Source organism: Ambystoma mexicanum, chromosome 6q (genome assembly GCF_040938575.1).
Source record: "Ambystoma mexicanum isolate Mex_15411 chromosome 6q, UKY_AmexF1_1, whole genome shotgun sequence".
NCBI lineage: Eukaryota > Metazoa > Chordata > Amphibia > Caudata > Ambystomatidae > Ambystoma > Ambystoma mexicanum.
In genome coordinates, this window is record NC_090937.1 from 1,238,588,026 (window position 1) to 1,238,614,402 (window position 26,377).

Consider the following 26,377-nt stretch of genomic DNA (forward strand, 5'->3'; position numbering starts at 1 on the left):
TACCCCTTGAAAGATAGTTTAGTGTGCCTATTTAAATTTTAAAAAAAGAAAAAAAATTCTACTAATGCTTTTCGCCATTGTCTGACATTTTGACCGGGTGTAGGTTGCCTTTATCCAGTGCCTTACAGCCTCTTCCCATGTGATCTCCTTCACTTGGAGAGAGTTCTGTTCCTTGGGCAATAGCCATTTGGCAATTACCATATACAAGACTTATAGCATGAACATACGGCATTTGGTTTCCTGTGCACCCTTCTAACAATGTGAAAGCCTGATATGAAATATGGCTAGTTTTTTTAAGATCAATGTGTTTTTAATTATCTTGATGTCAATAAAATTGCCTAACTAACTACATGTTTTGTTTCATTCGCTGACTTTGCTCTCCTCTCAGCAATTCATTGTAAATCTGTTTCCGCGCGACACACCCCTCTTCCGTTTCACACTGAGAAGTTTCTGTAATGTAAGGAGATTCAGCTGAAGTCTGAGTAGGGCATGAAGGCCATTATAAATAAATAATAAATAAATCTTTAATGTGCTTTAGTTTAAAAAATAAACTTTACACATATACATCTTAACAATATAAACCATATGAAAAATAAAAAGCAATACGATATAAATACCTGCATATAAAAACTGTACAATATAGAGACATCCATAGGATAAAATATAATTCTATATTTCTTTATACTAACATCAGATTAAGCAGCATGTACAATTCATCCTTATCTCTTGATCTTAATGTATTATATCACAGATTTAACCTCCTTCGTAATACCTATTTTCCATGTATGAGCAGGGCCTAGGCGAATCATAGCAAGCCTCATAATGATATACCCAATTTGACTTCCACCTTCAGCCAGATATTGTAAAGTGCAGTTAACTGACGCATACTTTCAGTATTGACACAATTGTTCCAAAACGACATCTCCCCAATAGTCTCCCAATTGTGTACATACTTTCCCAGATGTTGTTTTATGTCCTCCATCATTGCCTGGCATTTAGTGAGGACATGCTTGGCTGTCTCAGGTAATTCCTGTTTCTTACAGAGGCGACAATAGTGTTGTTCTTTGGGTATCTTGTCTATCACCCCAATAGTCATCATAATGGGAAGATTTTCTACTCTTAAAAGAAGTATAAATCTTTTGAGCCTGTGGGACGGGCATAATAACAAGTATTGTTGTGGTTTCTTAAATGTGTATAACCTAGTTTGCACAAAGTTATACCTTTTTTAACTTGCAGAGATGTTCATAATTCTCAAACCGGTCCCATTGCTCTACCCGTCTCCCCATTAAAGCCTGCATTGCCTCCGTATAAGGCCCATCTCGGTGTGTCCAACAAATGTCCTTAAGCAACAGTTCCATTTGATTTTTAAGTTTGCAAGTAGATCTTTCTTTATTGCTTTCCAGAGCAATTGTCGTCAATAAGGCATTAACGGTTCCATTCACCATTTTTAGATAGAGCCCAGCTCTCTTTTTCAATACCAGAGCTTTTAATGATATAAGTCCCAGCTCGAGTCGTAACAGAGCCATAGGGATACATGTCAGAAGTCCTAATATCTTCCTCCAATATTTGCCCTCTATGAGTTGTAGCCAATTCAGCTCCATTTCTATCAATGATTCTAGCCCATACACCATCATGGGAGAAAAAACTTGGATATATAGATGGCGAGTTCCCCATAGGGTAAAGCCTCCCTGTTTTGTTGTGAAACTTTTAAAGAGAGCAGTAATTTGTGCTGCTCTTATCATTCGGTTACGTTTGCCTATAACATATTCACCATTGGGTTCCAATTCTATTCCAAGGTATCTATATACAGGGACATATGTGATCTCACCACTATCAATGTGGAACATGACACGGGAGGATCTTTTGCTTGTGTATCTTATCACATGTGTTTTCTCCACATTAATAGTGAGTCCATTATTTTCAGAGTATTCCCAGAGGGCTATAGCTGATCGGCATAGGCCACTGATGGTGTGATCGAATACCACCAAATCGTCAGCATATGCGAGTACCGGACAAGGGATTTTACCAATATTCGGAGGGCAATTTTTTGCCATAGCTATTTTCAAGATAATGTCATGTACATATAAATTATACACTAAGGGGGCAGTCACGCATCCCTGTTTGACCCCCCCCCTATTCTGCAGAGCTTCTTCGGTCATATGGCCTTCCTGGTCAAATTTTAATTTCACCTTAGTATTCTGGGGTAATAACCTAAGATAATATAGCAGATCTTCTGGGCAGCCTAGTTTTTGTAGCTTCATCCAAAGTTTCTCTCAGGGGATAGAATCAAATGTTGCTTTGAAATCTACGTAGATTGCATATAGGGGTGGCTGCCCACTCTGTCGGGCCCTGCTGCACATTTAGTCCATGGCCAAAAGGTTATGGGTAGTGGAGTAGCCTTGTCTAAAACCGCATTGGAACTTACATAAGATGTTAAGAAGACCATTCCAAAGGGAGGCTCCTGCCGAAGAAGAGATCTACCCCTACTCTGTGCTTGGAGATAAACATCTGAACTGCAGAGAGTTGGAGCTAGAGAACCAGAGGACTCTAGCAGTGTGGTATTTCGGTAGGTGAAGTTGGATGTAGCAGCGTCCCTAGCCTCAGAAAGCCTTGTGGAAGAGGAGATTTTATGGTTGGAGAGATGCAGTCCCTGGGCTTGAGGCCAAGGGTACGTCTCACAGACACAGACCTATTCTGGATTAGTTTAAGAGGGTGAAGGGAGAGAAGAGGCAGAATTAGGAAGAGGGTTTTGCAGTAATCCAGCCTAGAGAGAGCCAGAGCTCTGGAGACACTGAGTTTCTGGGGAACGGTGAGGACAGGGAGAATGCCTCTGAGGAGGATAAGCTGAAAGTGGACTTCTTGACAAGATCAGTGATGTGAGAGGAGAAGGAGAGAGAGGAATCAAATATGACCACAAGTTTTTTTGCCTCAAGAGGGTGAGGATGAGGAGAGGGGTCCCAAGGTGGGCGGTCAAAGAGTCAGAGGGAAACAGGGAGCAGGCATTCCATTGAGAAGGATCTTGGTTTTACTGGTATTAAGGCAGAGATCATTAGCAGAGCACCATGCCAGAATATAAATCAGGCAGTCAGGTATAAGAGAGGAAGAAGAGGAGATAGAGGAAGGAATCCTAAATGAGAACTGTGTATAGCACTGGGAGCGAGGAGAGATTGTGGAGATCCACTGGGCCAGAGGCGCAAGGTATATATTGAAACGCCACAGTGAAAGGATAGAGCCCAGAAGGATGCTGCAGGTAGAGTGAGGTGGCAGAGAGGAAAGGAACCCAATTTAACATGGGATGGTTGGTTAGAAAGGAAGGAGGTCAACCAAGCCAGTGCCCGGTCAGTGATGCCTAGGGTGTCACAGAGTTGATTTATAAGCATGGCATGATTGACCGTGTCAAAGACAGAGAAAAGATCTGGAAGGATCAGAAAGGAGGTAGCATTGTAATCAAAATTTGAGAGCACATTTTCCATGCCTCTGGCTGCTCTGTAGGGGTAGCCTGCAGACTCGGTGTGGTCGGTTAGTTAGGGGATGACCAACTTCTCCAGGATTCTACCCAGGTGTGATGGAGATAGGGCGATAGTTAACCGGGAAGGAAGGGTCATCAGATGGCTTTTTTAGGAGAGGGAGCACAAGGGAGTGCTTGAGGGGAGAAGGGAAAGAGCCAATGTCAAAAGGAATGGTTACAGAAGTCAGCCAATGCAGGGGCAAGACAGAAGATGTTGTCCTTGATAGTTCTGGAAGAGCAGCGGAGCACCTGTTTGAAAGAGACTTTCATAGAACAAACTACTCTAGAGACCTAATCTGGTGCAATGGGAGAGAAGGAGGAGAGCAAGGGCAGTTAGAGGGGGGACAAGGGAAGCAAACTGTTAAGTGGTATGGGGTATAGAGGAGCATGGGGACAGGGTGTCCTGAGGTTTGGTGGAGAAATGGGAAGCATGTGCAGTGCTGAGGGTCTGGGAGGGAAGAGGAGAAGAGGAGACTGAAGTAGGGTTGGCAAGTTCATTGCAGATTTTGAAAAGTTCAGCTGTGTTATTTGTGGCCTCAGAAATGAGGGCTTGGACATGATCCCTCTTCTTAAAGAAGATGATGAGTCAATATTGCCATTGATGCAGGCGGCAGGTCAGTTTGTCAGAGAATGTCTGTGATGCCTGCCACTTTAGCTCAGCGACTCTGCACTTTGGTTTTAGTGCAGCCAAGTCAGAGTCATACCAAGAGTTGCACTTGGAGGCAAGCTTGATGCACATCCTCATTACAGGGGCAAGGATATCCAGAGAGTTGGAGATGGAGATGGAGGTTAGCAAGTGCTGAGTCGGTATTCGAGTCAAGAGCACAGGTGGAAGGGGGAATAAAGGTGACAGCAAATAAAGCAACTGTCACACGCTTCATCGGTCAAGAAGGCGACAGGCAGTACAGCCAGAGGCATCGTTGGGGGCCCAGGAGCTCCAGATGGGAGGCAGAAAGAGATTGGTCAGACCAGGAGAGAGAGTTTGTTAGAGGGAAAAAGAGAGGGATGTCTGCAGAGATGAGCACATCCAAGGTGTAACCAGCAGAGTGGGTCAGCCGCAGGGAAAAATAGTGAGGGAAAGAGAGTCCCAGAGGTCACAGAAAGGTACAGAGGCTGTATCCAGAGTTTCTAGATGAATGTTAAAGTTACTCACTAAGAGAGGTTTGGGGATGAGGTCAGGAGAGAGGAGGAGATGTTAGCCTATTCAGAGGAAAAAAAAGGGAGGTAGCTCCAGGGGCACTTTAAACTGTTGAAAGTGTGGGAGAGGCTAGGAGAGACACCCAGCCACAGAATAGGCATTCAAATGAAGAATGAGATTCAGTGGGAATGATAGTAGCAGAGACGCATTCAGGGAAGATAAGGACAACTCCACCTCCAGTCCAGTTAGCACTGGGCTTGGAGAGGACCTTGTAGCCCTCAGGAAGGAGAGTGTCAATATCAGTGATAGAGCTGGCATTGAACCATGTCTCGTGAGAGCGAGGACATTGAGGTCAATGTCTTCAAAGAGGTGACAGATGTCAGAGGAGTGTTTAACAGCAGAGAGAGAGTTGTGGGTTGCTAAGTGAAGCTGGATGCCACATTTAAAGGTTTTCCAAGGTAGGATACAGGGACATAGTACACCCAACGGAGGTGGCGGGAAGCTGAAGAGGTGGCAGTTGAGGGAGTGGCTGGAGAGGGGAGGAAGTTTATGAGGGACGAGAGATGCCTATTCAGAAGGAGGAGGTTGGACTGAGAGTCATGCGCTCTGATAGTGACATTATGATACACTTTGATGATGAACCTTGATGATGAGAGGTAAGCAAGGAGAACTTTCCACCACTAATAGGTGTTTGAAGAAAAATGGGATATGAGGAGTCCATAGGTCAGAAGAAGGGACAGTGAAGAGGATGTCATTTATAGTCTGTCTGGAGGAGACACTGATGTGTGTACCGGCAATGGGGAGGAATGGGTTGGAGACCTGGACCGCTTTCTTAAACTTCTTCCTTCCAGACTTTGAAAAAGAGATAGGATAGGGGACAGAGTAATAGTTAGAGTAGATAAGGGAGACGGAGAGAGCACCATGAGTAAGGGGAACAGAAGAGGGTGTGGGGAGATCAGGAGGAGGGACTGCACTGTGCAAAGGAATTTGCCAGGAGGCCTAGCAGCCAAATACAGAGTCGATGATACCGAAGTACAGTAGATCCAGAGCCCAAGGAGAAAGGGCTAGGTTACAGCACGCAGGAGTATCACCACATTGGAAATATAACATTGTCATGGTAATTACAGAAAGCACAGATTTTGGATTTTGAAAAAGCAACTGGGGCAAGGACAACTACACTATTGTCATAACAAGAATTTCCAACAGATATGCCAAAAAGCAGCAAAGCTCATTAAGGTTAGCAAGGACGCAGAAACCTCTAGACACAGTAATGCAACAGGTGTGCTGAATGCAATAATTTGGGTGAGGCCAACAACATATATCAACAAAGCTAGATTTCAATTGCTGCCATCCAGTTAAAAAGCCAAACATTCAAATTCAGCAAGCCACAGATATCAGCACAGCTAGATTCAAATTTCTGCTATCCAGTTAAAAAGCTAAATATTGAATGCAGAAATAGATTGTAAGTAAACATCAGGAATCCGTTGTAGGCCATCAGGCAAAAAATGGCAATTGAATACAGCAAAGTTAGCAAGCCCAAGAGTGAGTAATTTTCATGGTGCATATGAGGAGAAATATTCAGGATCATGGTAGCTAGGAACAGATTAACCATGCAGAGGCAGTGCAGTCAGGTGTGGTGCCAGGGCACAAGGAACAGCAACAGACTAAATGTTATTTGGCAGTAATGAAGGCAGGTGCCCAGAAGGCAAGTCAACCCGGTATGGATGAAGGGAGCAGGGAGGGAAATGGAGGCGGCAAGGCAGAGATGCGATGGCACCCTAGAGAGGTATAGGGGTGCTGAGAAGGAGGAGGATAACAGGTGGAAGGTCAGAAATACCGTGGACTGAAGATCATGGGGCTTGTAGCAGTGACCAGGTGTGGGTAGGCTTACCAGGTATGAAAGAGATCTGCATGGAGAGCCCCAGGTAAACTGTTGTGTGTCAGAGGGTGTAGGCCCTCTCAGGACTGGACAAGGTGAGACAGGGGTAGAAAATACACTTTTAGGTGGTCCTTTGAGGGGGCCGGCGATCACCTTCCGGTTTACCAAATCTGCCTCTTTATGGCCGCAATGCTCAGCCAATCAGACGGGCTGGATGCTGGAAACAAAGGCGATCCGATTCAATGACCGTGCAGGACGGCCATGTTGAAAGCCCTCGCTGTTCCAAGAGTGCTGCAGGCGTATTCTATAGAGAGCATGCAGGCAGGTTTAAAGATGAGTGCCTGATCAGGAAATTATGGCACCAGAATAGCCAACAAATGTCTCTGCAGCCTTATATGAGGCAGCACTTGAGGGGGCCAGTTATCGCCTGCCGGCTCCCAGCGTCTGCCTCTCTATGAATTCAATGCCCAGCCAATCAGGCGGGCTGGGTGCTGGAAACATAGACCATTTTATTCAATCAACATGCAGGGCAACCATGTTGAAAGCACTCGCCAAACCCAAGAGTGCTGCAGGCATACGCTGTAGAAAGTATGCAGGCAGGTTAAAAGATGTGTGCCTGCCCAGGAAAGAATGGCACGAGAAGCATGTATAGCTTTTTTGACTCAATCTGGATTGTCAGTTAGTTGCCCCATAGAAGAACAACTGTTCAATAGAATAGCATTGGCACACTCAATAAAATTAATCAGATGCCTATATGTTCTAGAATTTAGCATCTTAGAAAGATTAGTAAATAGTGATTTCCCCAGAGGATCTACAACAGATTTATAGGGAGAATTAATCTTCCATTTAAGTCAGCAATCCAGCCAAACAATGCCCAATTTGAATGGGAGTGTTGAAATTGGGAGGCAGGGGTGGCAGTCCAAGTGCTTTCTTCCAAATTCTGGCCTCAACTATCTCCCAATCTACAGGCCAAGGTGCAGGATTCATCTCCATCCCATATAATAACACTGGAATGACTTTCAGTTGATACAAATTAATTATTGGAACAAGCGGAAATCTGCAGTACTTGGCAATTCTTTTCTTCATCTGCGATGAAAGCTGATCTACCTTATTCAAAATTCTTAAAGAACTTGGCTTTTATTCGGAGAGGCATCATCATAAATCCCAAATAAACAATGATTGGCATTGGATCAATTACCTGACCACCCACTGCCCGTTTTATCACAATAATGTCCTAGAGTTTTTGTAGACACGCATGACACTCGACTTCGTACCATTAATAACCAATTATTTTGTTAACATACAGATTAATGTCGTCTAACAGCCTCTGCAAACCAATCTGGGTTTCTCTAGGAGTATTACATTGTCTGCTTACGATAACCATGTCACAGGCAATGTATGCAATCGTGGCATTGCAAAAACAGCTTTCTTTAAATGCTAAAAACGGCTTTCTTCAAATGCTACCCTATAACAGATAGGTACAGCTTGAACATAATGCAAGAATACACCCCTGCCTGAGACATCTAAACATGTGGAACTTATCTTGCATTAAAAGTTTTATTCCAACATTACAGAATACAAACAACATAAATGAACAACAAGTTTCTTATGCAAATACAAATAATGAATAATAAATACAAAATCAATTCAGCAAATGAGAAAAGTAGACTAACCAAGTGAAAAAGAAATCAGCAATTGAGAAAAGTAGACTGACCAGGTTAAAAAGAAATAAAGTAAAGAAAGGAAGTCAGAAACCCAGAAAGGACAGAAAAACCAGGAAACAATCAGTAAGCAAATGAATCCAGCAATGCAGAATCAAAAAAGGGTATAAGCATTAATGAACTTATCTGTTAGGGCACCATGCCTATTTAATCTAACCGATAGCGAACTGCCCTCATTCAATACTGATAATGAAGAATTATCTTCCAGGCCTTGAGCTTTGACCACAGTAATAAGTGGTTAACAGAGTGGAAAGCTTGTGAACAACCTGCTGTGGCCACAAACGCTATAGATGCAATAGACTCACTCCTTCCTGAAAACAACTAAGAATAAAACCATTCAGTGTCCTGAAGAGTCTCCATCTCAATCCCAGCTGGAATGTTTTAATATACCCCTCTAAATAGGCCCTCTGCTCAAGGTCGCACTACACCAATGCTGAAAAGAGTTTACTATCACAATCCAAGAGGGAGACAGGGTGAAAATTTAATGGGCCAGTCGTATCTCTCTTCTTGAAAATTGGTATCCCGTTTGACTGTTTCCAAGATTCGGGAATATCCTTTGACTCGATAACCGAAGTGAGCAGGAAAAAAAGAATGTTAGCCACAAACATATTTTTTTTCATAATGGCATTGCTCAGGCCATTTGGCCCAGGAAAATGAGAATTAGATGCCATTCTGATTAATCGCCTGAATGTCTATGGCAGAAAAATCTATTTTCTAAGGAGTCTCTATTTTTTAGGGCAAATTGTTCAAGTGCAATTCCGAGACTCCCTCTTCAATTGGAATGTTCTTGCAAATGGTTACAAATGCCATATCATATATCATATCATATCATATCATATCAAAGGATCCTGGGGTTTTAGAACTTCATTAATCATGCTCCAAAAATGACACACATTTTGGGCCAAAAGTGCTTGTTATATTTATTCACCCTCATTCTGAAGTTGCATGTATCTATAGCACATGTACCAATTTTTATATTTTTGTCTTAATTTCCTCACCTCCTCTAAATGAGGACCACCATGCTCACCTGAGAACACGATTCCCTGCAAATCCCTTTGTAATACTCGTTTTTTTCCTGAACCACAGCATCATACCAGTGAGTTATAATACTAGGCAACTTAGAAACATTTGAATTCACATTTCTATTCAAATACATATCAATATCAACAGTATTTATATGTTTAATCTTCTCTTCCAATGAGGTATTCATGTAAAACATTTGGTAACTCCTTAATTAAACCGCTGAGTGTTACTTATCCTCCCTGCAATCCTATTTCCACCACCCGCCACAGTTAGATTTCAGATGTCTTTAACTGATACACCCAGGCCTTAATATGAAACATTCCTGTCATCAAAATATGATCACTCAATGTGGTATCCATAACTATAAAATGTTCACACAAATGTAGCAAAACTGTAGACAGGATTAACTGATCTATATAGGAGTACTTTACTTCCACGCGGGTCTCAATGGAACATCCCCTTCTACACAACCCTTTGCCAATTTAAAATTCCACAAGTCAAATTATTTAGCCCAGATTCAACCATCTATGAACAATCTTGTCTGAACTTTATTCTGTTTATCAACCTGGGTAAAATCATCTAATAAATGATGTTAACATTCTGCATTAAAGTCTCCTCCCAAGAGTATATACTGCTCCTCTTCCTAACCCACAAAAACTTCACACAAGTCTGAAACCTTGTCCATAAACGTCTCTAAGCTGGACTACAGGGCATTGTGGCAGATCTTAAAGAAATAAAGCCTCACAGATAAAATGTTGTTTTTTAAAAAGATCTTTAACGCAGGAAGCCCTTATGTATTATTTGGTCTTACTTCAAAATTCTTCAGTATGGAATTACTAATAGCCATGACTATGGCCTCCCGATGGATGACCCATCCCAAACCTGGCACTGTCAACTGTTGGAACAGAATGTAGTCAACCAGACCTCCTGCAATTGTATAGTATTATATTCCCTTACCATTTCAGCCCTATCATTAGGGCCCTTAAAACTACTATGGCCTCCGTGTTCGAGCTTAGGAAGGTTAATAACTGTTTTTCCCTGGGGTCTACTAAAGCCCTGTCCCACTGTCCCCCAACTTCCAAAATGTACCTGCTAATGATACCTCAAGCCAGCCCCAATCACCGTGTTCATCCTTATGTAAAACTCTATTAATATGCAGCAAGTCAACTGAACTCTCTTTCTTAGGATCCATAGGGCAAGTCATCAACAGAGACTCCCAAGGGCCATTCCCTAGCCACCATTTCTATTAAATCTCAGGCCGTATAAGGGCTCACGTCTAGGTCCTTGCCTAGGGATTCTCGTGGATAAATGTCAGATTGATAGAGTGATTGAGCAGCACATCATCTGCCAAATGGACAATCCACTCCAATATAAACCTAGTTGACATCTCCACTGTGTAATATGGCTGGACCATCTTCTCCTTCAAAGTGTCATTAAGCAACAAAACACCATGATGTTGATGAGCCAGACATGTATTACTTGAGTTCTAACCTGATCTGTAGACTGACTAATATCAGAGAAATTAGCCACCTTATCAGCTACCCAAGTATCCTCCAGACATGGGAGCCTTGAAGCCATAAAAGCTGTTGTTGTTGGAGCAATGTTTGGGGCGTATCACACTTTATCACTTTAGCCCCTTATCTGGGAGATTCCAGCCCATAGGTTGCAAAGCTATGTCTAGCTTAAATTGCACTTCGGGACCATCTCCAGGTATAACAACACAACCTACTTTTGAACAACCCAAAATAATGTCTAAATCTCAACGAAACACGTGTGAGCCTCTTTCCATCTAGGTCAAAGTTGCTAATTTGAGTTGCTCAACTAATAGATACGCATAGTGGAATTGTTGATTCCGGACTTTCACTAATCGGAGTTAGTAGGTCAGGTTGCTCCAATATTGTGCTTGTAGCTACATATACAGGGTTTATCGTTTCTGGTGTTTCACCGATCCCAACGGGGGACTATTTTTTATTGTATTAAAGAGGCGGTAAAAGATAAAGACTGCAAGAACTTTGTGAAGCTTTGCTTCACAGCAGTGGTCTTAATGCCATTTGTATACTTGCATTTAACTCAAAAAGCAGGTAAGAGCACAAGGAAGATGGGGATACTGCGCTGGAGTGGCCCGGTTAATAATGATACGTTTAGCAGCCGGTTGTAAGGTTCCCATGGGAGAGTGCTCACGTGCCCCAAGTAAGGAAGAAAATAATTCTTGTGGGAATCCTTCGAGATCGGTGCTGTGTATAAGATTTGTGAACATCTCTTAGGTTCCGAGCAATTCTGTGTCACAATCAATAAATAAAGAGCACTCTTGCTCTAGAATTTGGCCATTGTGTATGTATTGTTGCTTAAGATGCCGACACGTGTTTTGACCCCATGAGGGTCTCTATCAAGGCAAGCTCAGTGTTAACAACAATGAAGATGCACTCACGAAATTCTAGAGCAAGAGCGCTCTTTATTTATTGATTGTGACACAGTATTGGTCGAAACCTAAGCGATTTTCACAAATCATATAGTCAGCGCCAATATCGCCAGATTCCCACAACAATTCTTTGTATTTCACTCATGCTGGTATGCCAACCTTGTTCTTTACATTTTGAGGTTGCAGTACCCTTGTAAGCCTGTCCTGGGGGGGCAGGGTGTTAAGGCCACTTTGTTTACAATCGCAGGCAGAATAATGTTAGCCTTTGTAGCGTTTTTTGCGTTTATTGATGGAGCATCGTTATTCTTTGAATTTTGAAATGGTGACACCCTTATTCCAGAAGACCTTGGCACCTCGTCCATTAAGAACCCACGGCGACCAATAACAGCCTTTGAAGCATTCCCCAGACATTCCATAGTAGTTGGCTGCAAATATGGGAATTATTTTGCTTGTAGTAATGTTTCAATGCCCTCCTGCTTCAGCTTAATCTCACTTGATTGAATTGTGTGAGCCACCATTTCAAATGTAATAGTATCGTCTAATTCCGAGAAGGAGCCAAGGAATACATTAAGTGCTGAAATTGAGGCTGATGACAGTTCTACATTTTCCCCCAGTTCACTCAGTGTATGGTCTAAGACTTGATTCCCTTCTGGGGATTGCAAATCATCAAATAGGCCTGCTGGGGAGTTAATGGGCATCAGATGATCAGCCATACATCAAGCAGGATCACTTGGATCATTAGAGTCTTTGGTGGCTACAACGTCATCCATGCTAATGGATTTATCCAACTTGGTGCTTGTAACGCTATTCACTAGGACTTCCACCTGTTCCATTTCTAAAGGGTCCACCGCCACTTTACTGTCATCTGCAATATAATTGCCTTCTGTGCCCCCAAACATGATGTTAATCTGATTACTCACTCCTCGTGCTACTGCCCGATGCACAGGCAATGGACGATATTCCGCACTCATAATGTTTGCAGGGTAAAAATACAATTTTTTTTGCTTTGTGTCAAGGCAACAAGTGTTCCGACTTTAGGTTCAACAATTCGTTTAGAAGCGTTCAATATAGGAGAACTAAAAGAACAGAGAAGGGCTTATGCTATTACAGAAGCCGTTTCCAGCGGCTGAGTAACACAACTTCAGCAGGGCTGAACGACAGCAATGATGTCAGTTCATAATGGTTGAAACTGAATTCAGCTGCAGTGCTTTATCAACACCAGCATGGATAGGAGCACATGGTGCCACTGCTGCTGGGGATTTTGCAGTCCTAGATTGGATGATAGAGCCAATTTGTGGTCCTGGCGCTTCAAAGCTCTCTCGAGAAGTATATGCGCCTCATAAATACACAATAAACACCTGTTTACGTGCTCAGGAAGAGAAGCATGGAAGGCTCTATGCCCTGCCCAGGCAGGTGTTTATTGTGTATTTATGAGGTGTTTATACCTCTTAGGAGAGCTTTGAAGTGCCATGAAAACAAATTGGCTCTATCATCCCATCTAGGACTGCAAAGTCCCCAGCAGCAGTGGCACCATAATTCCTGATATCTGTAGTAGGACTTGCCGACATAGCATCGCTCCAAGCGTCGGTGTGTCAACCTAAGCACCTGTGTCACACCAAGAAAAATCCAATGAAGCACTTGACCTAGTCACACAGACAGTACACTATTTAGGATTCCCTGCTGAAGACATGGATTAAATAATTCCAACATATCCGAACCTGTCAGAAACCGAAGCGTGTTGGAGATGTGATCAAATGAAATGTTATTATTATTATCCAGATCCATTCCTACTTTTGATAAAAAATGTTCTTAAATCCTTCATCTTTTTCATGTTGTCATTTGAAGCAGTTTTTCCACATATTAAACAAACCTTTGTGTATGTATAGTTGGATGTAGATGTATGAATGAGAATGTGTGTTGAATGATTGAATTGTTCATTGTAGATAAGAGTTTGCTCTTCTGCATTGTTTTAAATTTAGTTTTTCCTACAACCCCAATGTGATATAGAGTGGTGATGTACCCATGATTTATTCATCTTCGTTAAAAAAAAAACGTTATTAAGTGAAATACATTTTTTGATACATAAGATTTGACTAGAGTCCTCTGGACATTTCTTCAGCCTACAATTATATGTTAATACCTGGGTTCAGAATGTAGGGTTTCCTGCGTCTTTCAGTACAGTAGGGGTTCCGATAGAAGTCAGAGGTCCACGGTAGCACTGTTGTGGGGTGCAGGCATGGTTTACGGAGGTTCGAACGCATATTTACCGAGAAATGTTAACTTTTACAATACATGTTCCCCATGTTGATGGGTGCTGGAAATAGTTCTGAAGGACACTAGCGAGTGTCCCTGGGGTGCTGCCTTGGTTGCAGGGAAGCCCACGCAAGATTACAGGGGTGCATGAGGGCATGCTGAAGGGGCGCACACAGGTATGTATTTGTAGCTGTATCTTCTTTCTGTGGAGGCGTGTTGGGGGCGTTGCGGCCCTGACTTGCATATACGGTCACTTTGCATGAACAATTCCATTAATACATGGAGTGCGCAGGAAAACTCTGGCACGCTAGCTCTCGCAGAGGCGCTCTCGGCTTGCGGCCTCTGCAGGATCTCTACACACTTTTCCATGAATCGAGGCCTATATCTGGTAATAGTTTCTTCAAAAGGATTGTTAGCTATGGTGAAAAGACCTCTAAAACACATGTTCAAGCTTTTGTTTTTGATCCCCCTGTGACGAATCCTGTGGCAGTTGTCTTTAGGTCAAAGCTGAAGGAAGCTCTCGCCCTAGATTGTCGTAATTCCTTCTTGTTGTTTTTTAATATTATAATATGGGTGCATTGATGTTGCTTCTCCTTAGTTGTGCTCTTATTTGTCCCTTCAAAAAGCTGATAATGGTTCCGGAAAAAGAGGTACTGTCACTGGGCTACTGATCATCGAGCTACCGTTTGTAGCATTCCTCATCGGGTACTCAGTACTGGCTGGATACAAAATGGGGAAATATGCCCCTCCCCTTTTGTGCCACTCATTGCAAATAAGTTGACAAGTTCAGAAGGGTTCCTTCCCAAATCCAGTCACCCAAGATCAACTTAATTGGCCCGAAATTGCATAAGATTAAAATCCAAAAAGGGCGCCCTGGAACAGGAGATCGTCCAGAAAATGTCTCCATGCCATGATAAGATATATGATATGATATTTTATTTGTATCGCGCTCGTACACAAGTTTTTCAAGCACATCATTGAAGGCCTCTGGGGAGGAGACTGTTCTCCCTAAACCTTTGAAGCAGACGATCGATGAATGCAGATCTGACAAGAAGAAAAGGAAAGCAAAACATCTAATTCGCAAGGCACTACAGCAGAAATAGAAATGATCTTTTGCATTCCCCCTGCTCGCGACTCTTTGACTGTGCCCTCACTGGCCAACACCAGAGAGGCAGAGGCTCCCTTTTGCCTCCACACAACCAAGATGGTGCCTCCCGGGAACGGCGTCAGGGGCCTGGAAAAAGCAGGTGGTAAACAGTGGAGCTCATGCTTAATGGGGGTAAAACGTTAATGGAAAGGGTAAATGCCTTGTTTAAGGTGTTCACACCTTCCTATAATGTTACCCCTATTGGATTTCAGAGCTGCAGAGTGATAAATACAGGGAAGCATACACGGCAACATTATCCATTCCATTCGCGAGATGCGACTCCAGTCCTGGTTTTAACCTTGCATATAGGGAGGGGCTTTTAGTCCTGGATTTCTATGTTTTTAGGCCAGGTCCACAAGACCATGAAGACAAATTTAAAACCAGGACAGGGTTGTCTTGCGAATGGAGTGGAATATGTTGACATGCAAGTGGGAAGTTGTGTTTGCAGACTGCAAATAAAGAAAAGATAACAGTGGCTAACAATGGAGTTCCTCCTTTTACAAGGAAACGTTACAGTTTGCATGTTTCAAGTATGCTGTAGCGAAATCAAATGCTAGCATGTGAGGCAGGCTGGAAAATGTAATATTGTCTGTTGTTTCCACAAATTATAAACTAAGCTTAAATAATTACACCAAATCACAACGCACAGCTAAGTGTGGATACATTTTAATTGGAATTTAAGTGTGTTTCTTTCACAAATATCTGTTTTAATATATACATTAGACATGGTTTTACAAAACATCCATTTGCTTTTCTCAAGAATCATTTGTGTGGCAAAGAGGCAAAGACATTTAGCTTTACAATTTCATTTTGCAAAATTCGCAGACAAGTGTATCTAAGAGAATCCTGCCAATAAAATCACCTGATTCCCACCCAGCCCTAAATCTGAGAGAATGTGCAAAATCATAGGAAAGTGTGCAGCAGGAGGCTTGGGAGATGTGATACATTATTTAAAATCAACCTACTTTATTTGCAAATGTATTAACTTGCCATTACAAAGCAGATTCTGAGCAAGGTTTCAACTACAATTAAACTCTGTTTTTTTATTGCAATGAATAGATGCATTTGTATTATTAGACTGTTTGTATTCCATCAAAAAGTTTCATGATTATAATTTCACGTGCGCGTTTTGTGGGAGAACCCGGAAATGGTATGCCTCTCGTATTGAATGAAAAAAATAATAGTGAATTATGGACTGTTTTAGTTATGGGAGAATACGTTTCACAAAGATATGCCTTTAGGGTGAGAGACTGTGAACCCAATAAGAGAAACATGGAGCATAACCCGGACCATGGGAGTGGTGGAAAAATGTATGCCAGCCAAGGAGATGATCGTGAAAAGTGTGCACCTCTCTCCCACATCAGAAAGGCTCAGGCGGAGCCAGGTGGACAGTATCTGTGTGGGCTCCCCTGGAAAAAAAAGTGGCCCCAAGGAAAGTCATAGATATCAGGAACCGCCAGCATCCCTGTAGGTATCTGCTGGACCCCCTAAAAGGACAAAAACACTCTCCTGTGCATGAAGACAAGGTGACAGTTTATCCTGTTACACCACGACCCTGTCAAAGAAGGTATCTAGTGTTTCCATCGAAAAGGTTTCCAACAAAACATATCCATCGAAAATGTATGCATTGAATGCATATATGTGTAGGGTAAAGGGTTCATTTTCGTTGGGGTGGGGTTTTAAGGGTAAAAAACTGGGTCTTAGGGGGGAACCCCACCAACAAAAAAATTCAAAAAAATTCATTTGATGCAAATATTTTCAATGGATAGGTTTAGATGCAAAAAACTTTCGTTGGAAAGACCATAAACCGTCAAAGAACAGTGTGCAGTCTTACGGGCAACCTCCATTGCAGTGGCACTAAAGATGTTTTGTGTCATAACACATGCCTGTTAGCTGTCGGGTGGGAGGGGTACACTGACGCAATCATCCTGCACCTTAAACCAATTTACCGCATCTCTCAATCCTTATAGCATAACTATGCATATTTAAATGTGGAAAAGACGTTCTCTCATCTTGCTTGTTGGATATAATGTAATACTTTTACAGCACTTGTCCATGCGATTGGAATTGTAAATGTTTTATTTGTGTCCTTTAATTCTCTCTAAAGCATTTGCCCACACTTACATTGTATAGCCAAATGTGTTGCTAGCTAGATGTGTAGTCTGCCATTCTGAATAGGTGAACAAGTGCCATTTAAATAGCAAAGACCTTTAGTTGTCATAAGGCCTATGATGAGAGTGACAGTCACGGCTCGTTTGGCACAGGGACAGAGGGCGAGGGCGATGAAACATATGGAGATGGCTTCATCTTTTCTCTTTAGCTGCGGCGCATCTCTCAGCGAGGTCCTTGCCAGACTGCCATAATCCGCATGATGTGGGCCGAGCTCCATTCTTTGACTTGCTTAAGCAGACGAAGCGGCTGCACCAACAGCAGGTGCACGCCTCGTTATTCTGCCTTCTTGAACCCATTTGGGATGAAATGTTCCTGTCATTTTATTGAAAACAGCGTGACCGGGGTATTGCATCACAATATTAATTAATTACCCCATTTCCTTAAGTAGTGTGGATGGAAACGCAGCAGGTTGTGATGCGATTTGCCTGAGGTGCAGAGCAACACTCATTAAGGTGATGTTACTCGCATGCACCTGTTCTCGCTGTAAAAAAATGTACTAAGCAGAATGCCTATCCAACGAAAACACGGCCTGCTGTGGTTCTGTGCTCATGGTTCATTCATTGCAAATCATGACATTGTATTTGTATAAAGATACCTTCTGCAAATGTTCCAAAGTCTTCTTTCGTAAAAATCATCAGGGAAAATGTCAGTAGGAACATAACTGCAAATAGTTTGCAACATTTAGATGCTAAATTGAACGTTTCTAGTATTTTCTGCATTAAACACGAACTGATATGATAAGGCATTTATAACACGCCTGTACACAGGTGTTTCTAGCCGCAACAAGACAAGCAAGAGTAGACAGAAGGAGGACAAAACAAACGATCTTACTAGGCCCTGTGTCATTCAGATCGTGCAAGTGTGAGGGGCAAGGAAGAGTACAAGAGAGAGGGGGGTGTGCAGTGTCAAGACACGGTGAGTGCTGCCAGACACGGTAAGCGCTGCCAGGGTGGTGGCTCAAGTAAGTGCAGAGGCAGGAGACTATAGGGTTTCAGATTCAGTCCATAAGTGGATGTGAGGCCCAGAGGCAGTGAAAGGGGCTACTAGTCGTGCAGGAGCCTGGTGCCCGAGAGGTTCAGTAGGGTGGTCAGGTAACAAGTTAGCGCAGCAGACAGGAGCATCAGCAGAGGAGAGAGAGAGAGAAAGCAGAAGCGAAAAGAAAGGTCTTGAGTTGCTTTCAGAACCTTAGGTCCTCCTGCTGACGTTTGAGAGAGGCAGGCAGGCTGCTCCAGATGGAGACCCCAGTCGAGGACAGAGATCTACCCACCACTCTCGGCCTGTTGAAGCGTCTGACCCTCAGAGAGTTGGAGGTGGATGAAAGGAGGGCTCGAGAAGAAAGATACTTAGGAAGAGAGAGATGGATGTAGTGTGATCTCCGGCTAAGGAAAGCTTATGGACAATGCAGAGGGTCTTGAACTTGATCCAAGCAACCACAAGGAGTCTGTGCAGAGATTTCAGTCATGGAGAGATACAAACCCTGGTCTTGAGGCCAAGGACAAGTCCTGCAGACCTGTTCTGAATTAGCTGTGAAGGGCAAAGAGTAGAGGCAGGCAGATTTCATAAGAGGCTGTTGAAGGGCTCTGGAGACAGTGAGCTTCTGGGGGAAAGAGAACAGGGGAGAATACTTCTGAGGAGATGCAGCCAGAAGTGTGACTTCTTAGAGATGTCTGAGATGTGAGGAAAGAAGGAGAGGGCGAAGTTGAAGATGACACCAAGGTTCTTTGTCTCACAGGAAGGTGTGGGTAGAGGGCCCAGGGTGGGTGGCCAGAGTGCAAGAGGGAAAGCGGGAAAAGGGGTCCCAATGAGAAGGATCTCAGTCTTACTGGCATTAAGGCACAGATCGTTGAAGGCACACCATTCCTGAATCATGAATAGACAGTCAGGAATGAGCGAGAGATCAGAAGAGGCTTACGGGAGCCTGAAGGAGCGCTGTGTGTCATCCACATAACACTAAAAGTTAGAACACAAGGTAGAGATAAGGTGCGCCAGAGGAGCCAAATAATGGTTGAAGAGCCAGGGTGAGAGGTTAGACCCCTGGGGAAAACCCAGGGGAGTTGCTAGGTCTGGAAAAGACCCGGGGCTAAGCTGATGTCGGAACTGTTTGGACTGGGGGCTAGCTAGTCTTTTGGCTGTAGCTCCTGAGATTCTATCCGGGGCTACAACCAAAAGATCAGGGGCTATAGCCCCCTTAGCCCCCCCTAGCAACGCCCCTGGGAAAACCACATGTAGAGAGAAATGTGGGAGAGAGAAAAGACCCAAGTTGGACGCGGAGGGTCGATCAGAGAGGAAGGAGGTCAACCATGCTAGGGCCTGACCTCTGATGCCCAGGTTGTCATAGAGGTGATTCATCAACATGGTGTGGTTCACTGTATCGAAAGCAGATGATAATTCAAGGAGAATGCGGACAGAAGGAAGTTACAGTCGAGATTAAAGAGCAGGTCTTCACAGGTGATCAGGAAAGAAGTTTCAGTGCTTCTGGATGCTCAAAAGTTAGACTGGCGGTCATAGAGACAACCAACATATTCAGTATGGAGAGTTATCTGGGAGATGGCCAGCTTTTCCAGGTGTTTTCCAAGGGAAGGAGTGATAGAGATCGGGGAGTAGTTTGCCAGAGAGTAAGGATCTGCAGAGGGCTTCTTGAAGAGGGGGTGCACAAGGGAGTGCTTTAGAGGGAAAAGCAAGGTTCCGACTTTCCTAGAAACATTGTCAAGATTGAACACAGCGAAGGAGTACAAAGGAGGAGGAGACACTACTGGAGAGAGGGCGGGAGTGATAGAGAGATAGGAAGAGGACAGAGTGGACAGGATGTCTTGAGTTTTAGTGGTGATATGAGAAGCCATTTCTGTGCCAAGAGCCTGGGAGGGAACAGGAGATGTGGAGACTGCAGCAGGATTGGCCAACTCCTTGCAGATTTTGAAAAGTTCGGCCGAGTTGTTAGAGGCCGCAAAGATGAGGGTTTGGATGTAGACTCTCTTTTAGGACAGGAAAGAGAGTCTATATTGCTTTTGGAGCAGGTGATATGCCACTTTGTTGGAGGATGAGCCTGATATCATCCACTTCCTCTCAGCCACCTTACACTGGTGAGGTTGGAATAATACCAAGAATTGCACTTGGATGTGCATTTAAGACAGATCCTCATGACAGGGGCAAGGACATCAAGAGTGTTAGAGATTTAGAGATGCAGGTTGGAGATGGCTTGTCAGAGTGTGAGCCAGTCGCAGGAGAAGAAGGAGGAGAGAAAGTAGCAGCAAAAGCCTCCATTGATACACGCTTGATGGGCCGGATGACCGAGATGGTGGGTGGCAGTGCTGGGGTCGGCTGTGCCTGGGGGACAAAGAGCAACAGGTGAGAGGAGAGAAGAAAGTGGTTAGTACAGGAGAGAGGAGTGGTTGGAGGGCTGGAAAAGGGGATGTCTGACGAGATAAGAACATCCAGGGTGTGACCAGCAGAGTGAGTCAGACCAGAGGGAAGAATAGGCAGAGATTCACAGACATTGCGACCGAGCCTAGAGGAGGGGCAAGAGGCATCCAAGTGGATGTTGAGTTCTCCAAGGAGGAGAAGTTGAGAGGTAGAGGCTAGGATGGAGGAGGAGAGTTCGCCCCACTAGGAGAGGGGGGCGACCTGGCCTTGTCACCTGTAGATGGCGGAAACAAAATTACAATTGAATAGGTCCAAAACAAAATTTGCTCGAATATACTCCTACTCCTTGTCACCCTCTGCATAAACAAAGAAAGAATCACTTTTCCATACTCTGTTTGTGAACAAATCTCGGTTTTTTATCTAAAGTTGTACAAATCAACATAAAGTAGACATTTAAGAGATATGACATCAGACAGTAATTGACCGGAAGTACAGACAAAAAATCCACAGGCACACAGAACCAAACATTTTGTGGTAAAACAGCCAACTTGTGTGTGTGGGACAAACTCAATCTCAATCGTAATTTGTCAGAAAATTCACATATTTACGATATACAACAAAAACAATTCGACATAGTAACAACATATAAAAAATGTTAATGACAACAGTTCTCTTTGTGGTAGACAGTGTCAGTGCACTGTAGTTGGGGGTAGTGTGTCTACACCGGGGATTTGCAGCCGTTTAGGTGGGCTTGTTGTGCCTCATCTTGTACATGGCCTTCATCAGGACGGGAAACTGCACAGTATGATATCTGTGCTGCAGGGGAAGGGAGAATCTTATCAGAGGAGTACTTAAGCACATATTATTTAGAGCTGATTGAATCATGTACTGTGTTGTCTGTGCCTTGGCCAAAGCCAAAAAACACAGCTTACCTATGGGTAAATTGCTTCCACAGGCACTAAATTGAAGATCGACTTTTCGAGATGGGGGATCTCTGTATGGTCCTGTCATAATAAAACAGAGAATGGGGGATCACTAATTAATTGTAGTGTCCTCCAGAAAATGTCCCAGTAAACCAATGGGTATGCAATCAATTCTTTCACATGGGGGCCCCACAAGGAACGTCCTAACACGTCAGAGGGCATTTAATTAATGCTATGTTACACCAGGATCTGGTTTCAATAAACAAGTGGAGTGTAAGCGCGCTGCACGGGCATACCTGTGCGGCTGCAGGGTTTACACGTTGTCAGCCGCTCGAACATGCGGATTAATCTCTGAGTGCTGAGTCACAGAGGAGCTCAAGGGGGCCTGGCTACAAGGCATTAGTAACGCCTTTGCTATGGCCCCGTGCTTATTTATATCGGTGCCATGTTGGGAGGGGATCCCCTGCCGTCGGGTGGAAAGAACCGATGATATCGACCAATCCCTTAGTAAAATTTGGAAACAGTTAAATTTAGGGTGTGCTCCTACATGATGTGGATCTAAAAATGTAATTTAGGGACCATTGTTTATATTCCGTTGTCATGGCAACACTGCGTGATGGATGCAATTGAGCGAAGTAATTTCCTTTATCAAAACGCTGCCTTAATTATAGTGTTGAAAGCAGGGTATGTACTCAATAAATAGGTAGACATACTTGGATACTACAAAGGATCTCCTGTGCATTTTTAGACCAAGTCTGAGCGTGTAAGGTGAAAAAACAGAAATACGGCATAGTTACATCATCCCGGGTGTTACATCACGGTTGCATTTTATACAATCAAAAGCAGTGGGAACTTGCATACATCCATATCAAAAAAATATTTTGCTGTGTAAATTGGTCCACCCACCATGATTCTGTTTCGGAGAGCATTATTAATCTTCGCATTGTGATCAATGACAAATTCATGGTGCGTTCGCAGACAAAGATCATTGTTTTTAAATAACTGACATAGTAAAGCAATGTACATGCATGGGTAAATGAAAGAACATGTTGCACTTAGCAATGGCTCTGGTTAGTTTTACAGGAAAGATTTCTACTCAACCGAAATGTTCAGACCAGATTGTACAGTGTTGAGTTTGTGGACACAGCGCTGCTCTAGTTGTGTTAGTGTTTTATTCAGGTCACCTCCACGCTTCACTGGTTTTACCTTCTGGAGGACAAACCATCTTAAATCTGTGTCTCTATGGTTCTTCTTGGTGAAATGTTCTACTATGGGCTTATCAGCCACCTTGTTCCGGATACAGGAGCAATGTTCTGATATGCGCATTTTTATGGCACGTATTGTCTTCCCCACATATATCAGGTCGCACGGGCATTGGATCACATATATAACACCCTTTGTGTTACAGTTTGTAAAATCGTTCATGGTCCATTTCACTTGATATTCAAAAGATTTTTTTTGTAGAGTCAAAGGACAAGCAACACACTGGCCGCATTTGTAGTGTCCAACTATCGGAGGTAAATCCCATAGTGTATTTGGTACGTGTGGAAGTGGTTCTATAAAGGTGTGTACTAGTGCATCTTTGAGGTTCCTGTTCTTTTTGAAGGCGAAACATGGCACACTATTTAATGTGCCAGGATATTTTACAAGGTGCCAGTTCTTCTTGATGGTTTTCTGGATCAATTGGCTGAGAGGTCCAAAAGTAGTGACACAAACTGTCCTCCCCAGTTCCTTTTTTTGTTTGTTCTCCAGACAAATTTCTCTTGGCGTGTGTCTGGCTCTCTTATTGGCCTGGTTGATAGATTTTCGAGGATAGCCTCTCTCCGTTAATCGTCTTGTCAAACTGCCGGCATGGTGCTGGAATTTGTCCAAATCAGTGCAATATCTGCGTTTACGCAGAAATTGCGCATAGGGTAAATTGTATTTCAACCCATGGGGTGATAACTTTGAAAATGCAGTAGACTGTTACGATCAGTCGGTTTTCAAAATAGCTCAGTCTTGAGTCTATCGCCGGTTTTGTAGATATGGAGATCCAAGAAATCTATTTGGTGATGATCCCAATGTATTGTAAACTTGATGTGGGGGTTCCTCGAGTTTATCCAATTGTGAAAATGTTGTAGTTCGAGAGGTATGCCTTTCCATATGATGATGATGTTGTCGATGAACCGCTTCCACATGGAGATGTTGCATAGGAAAGGGTTCTCGTCGGTGAACACAGACTTTTTTTCATAGTTCGACAAATATAAGTTCGCAATGTCCGGAGTGAAAGTGGCCCCCATGCTAACACCCTTAGTTTGCTTGTAGATCTGGTTCTGGAATAAGAAGAAATTTTCCGACATAGCCAGTCTAGTGCACTCCAGAATGAAATTGGTAGGGATAGAGTCAATGGGCCTCATTCCGAGGTTGGAGGTAAGTACCGGTCGTTTCCGGCATGACGTAAAGTACGACTCCGCCAAGGTTACAGACCGCTAATTGCGTCCCATTCCGACCTCGCGGACACGCGCTTTTCGCCATGCCGGAAAAGTACCTAGTGGCATGCCGCAAAACCCCCCGAAAAACCCCTACCGGCCTGCTGCGACACGTACATTACAACACCGCCATGGAAGCAGCAGTGACAGTAAATAACGGGGACCGTAATTTACGGATCCCGTAAATTACGGTCACCGCTAAACAACGGAACCGGAAATTACGTCATCGCACAGGAACGGGAAGGAGTGCGGCGGCCATCTATAAAAACACAATCCATAGCCATCCTCATCAGGCAGCACCCTCGGGAGCAATCCGAAGTAGGGGAAAGCATCAGGAACCCAGGAACTATGCCTAAAGCACCTAAGAAGTCTGCGGACCGGCTCCGCAAGAAGCGATTCTGCCCTGATGAGCTCCAGGTCATGGTGGACCACCTGGCAGAACACGCTGACGTGGTGTTCAGCCCAGACATGCGGAGGGACTCCACTATCCGCAAAAAGAACATCTGGGCAGAAACCGCCCAAAGGGTGAGCGCTGTAGGCTCCACCCCTCGCACCCCCAAGGACTGCCGCAAGCGGTGGGATGACTTGCGGGTGCGGGGACTCCTCACTGCCAACAGGAGTCAGGCCATGCAGACTGGAGGGGGCCCAAGTTCCCCTGTGCAACTTGAGGCATGGGAGGAGACATGCGCCGCAATGATTGGCACGGAATGCATAGAGGGCATCGGTGAAATGGACTGCGGGGCAACGTCGTCTGCCGATGGAGGTGAGTGTCCAAAGTCAACACTGCCAATGGCAATTGCATGATGTAGACTCCCCCAAAGGCACCTTGTCATGTAGCCACCCCCCCATCCAACTAATGCAGAGTCAACTGCAACACAATCAAGGGCCAACTGCAAGTACATAACACACATCAGCCATAGTGCAGTAACTTGCACATTCCATCATGCACATTGTGCATCAGGTTCGGCAGTGTGTGTGCCAGACAGCACATTACCATGGCAGGATGAGTCACTCCGACACATGCGTACACATGCGTACATTCAATTCACATTAATATGTACTAGTACTGTTGCAACGCCCATAGGGCCACAAACCCCAAATTACAGAAATGTTAATGCAGCGATCTATGCAATTAGCGCATCATACAATCACTCATGTTGTCCCTCTCCTCTACCCCCACAGGCACCGATCATAACAGCGGGGATACCCAGACGACCCGTCCATCCACCTCCACGTGCAGAGGCCGGTCCCGGAGCATTCCCGCACGGAATAAGAAAACCACCCAGGCACCACAAACGCCAGTGGAGGATGCACCACCACAATCGCTCCCTGCCTCGGCACCTGCCACATTGGACACCCCAAGGTCGGCAGAATCAAGCATTGCTGGGGAGTTGGCAGCTACGGCCACCCAGGAGAATGTGGACAGCCCCTTATCGATCTGTGGTGCCACTGAGGAGGACTTTTACCCCACAGTCCACACCCCGGAGCCCACCAATGTCCCCCTGCCATCAAGCAGTGACTCTGTGGAGCAGGAAACACCTGGACGTAGTGCTCCGGCAGATCCTGGACCTATTCCACAAGTTGAGGCCATGCCAGGGCAGGTAGGCCCAAGACCCGCCACGAATGTACCTACATACATTGATGAACCACGTGCACATCAGCTGACGGACCTCATCAATGCCTTCATGGAGGACACCCGCCAGGGCAGGGTGGAGTGGGTGGATGAGCTAAGGCAGATGCGTCAGGCGGTCACTGACAGCAGCAATAGGTTGTGTGCGGTCCTGGGACGCATCGCGGATGCCCTGGAGGCTGCACCTCCCACACGACAGCCCCAGCGGGAGGACACACCGTCACAGTGCTCCTCCACCCAGACCAGCCCGCTCCGACGCTCAATGCGTACATTGCGCTGGCCCAACATGGATCCCCCTGGCTCTGGGGGCACGCCTTGAACATGCTGGCACACACATGTGGCCTATGTTGGCCTCATGGCACTATTCTGGGGTTGTTGTGGGTGAGGGGGAGGGGAGTGAGGGTGTGTTTGGGAGTTGGGGGGAGGGGGAGGGGAGAGAGGGTGTGTTTGGGAGTTGGGGGGAGGGGGAGGGTGGTGGAGGTTTTGTTGTACACGTTTCATGTCAATTATTCAATACACTGGTTGTTCATAATGTAAAACGGAGTGGACATTGATCATTGTGCAGGTGTCATTTGATGTCTCACGGTGCATGGAAGGCAACATTTGCTTCCTGGGGAATCCGTGGTAGGTATATGTAGTCCCTTGTGTGCTTGAGGAGGGCATCCAGCTCTTGGTTCAGTATCCGGGTAAATAAGGGTTGTGATATACCATGCATGTGCCCCACTGTGTGCTGGTA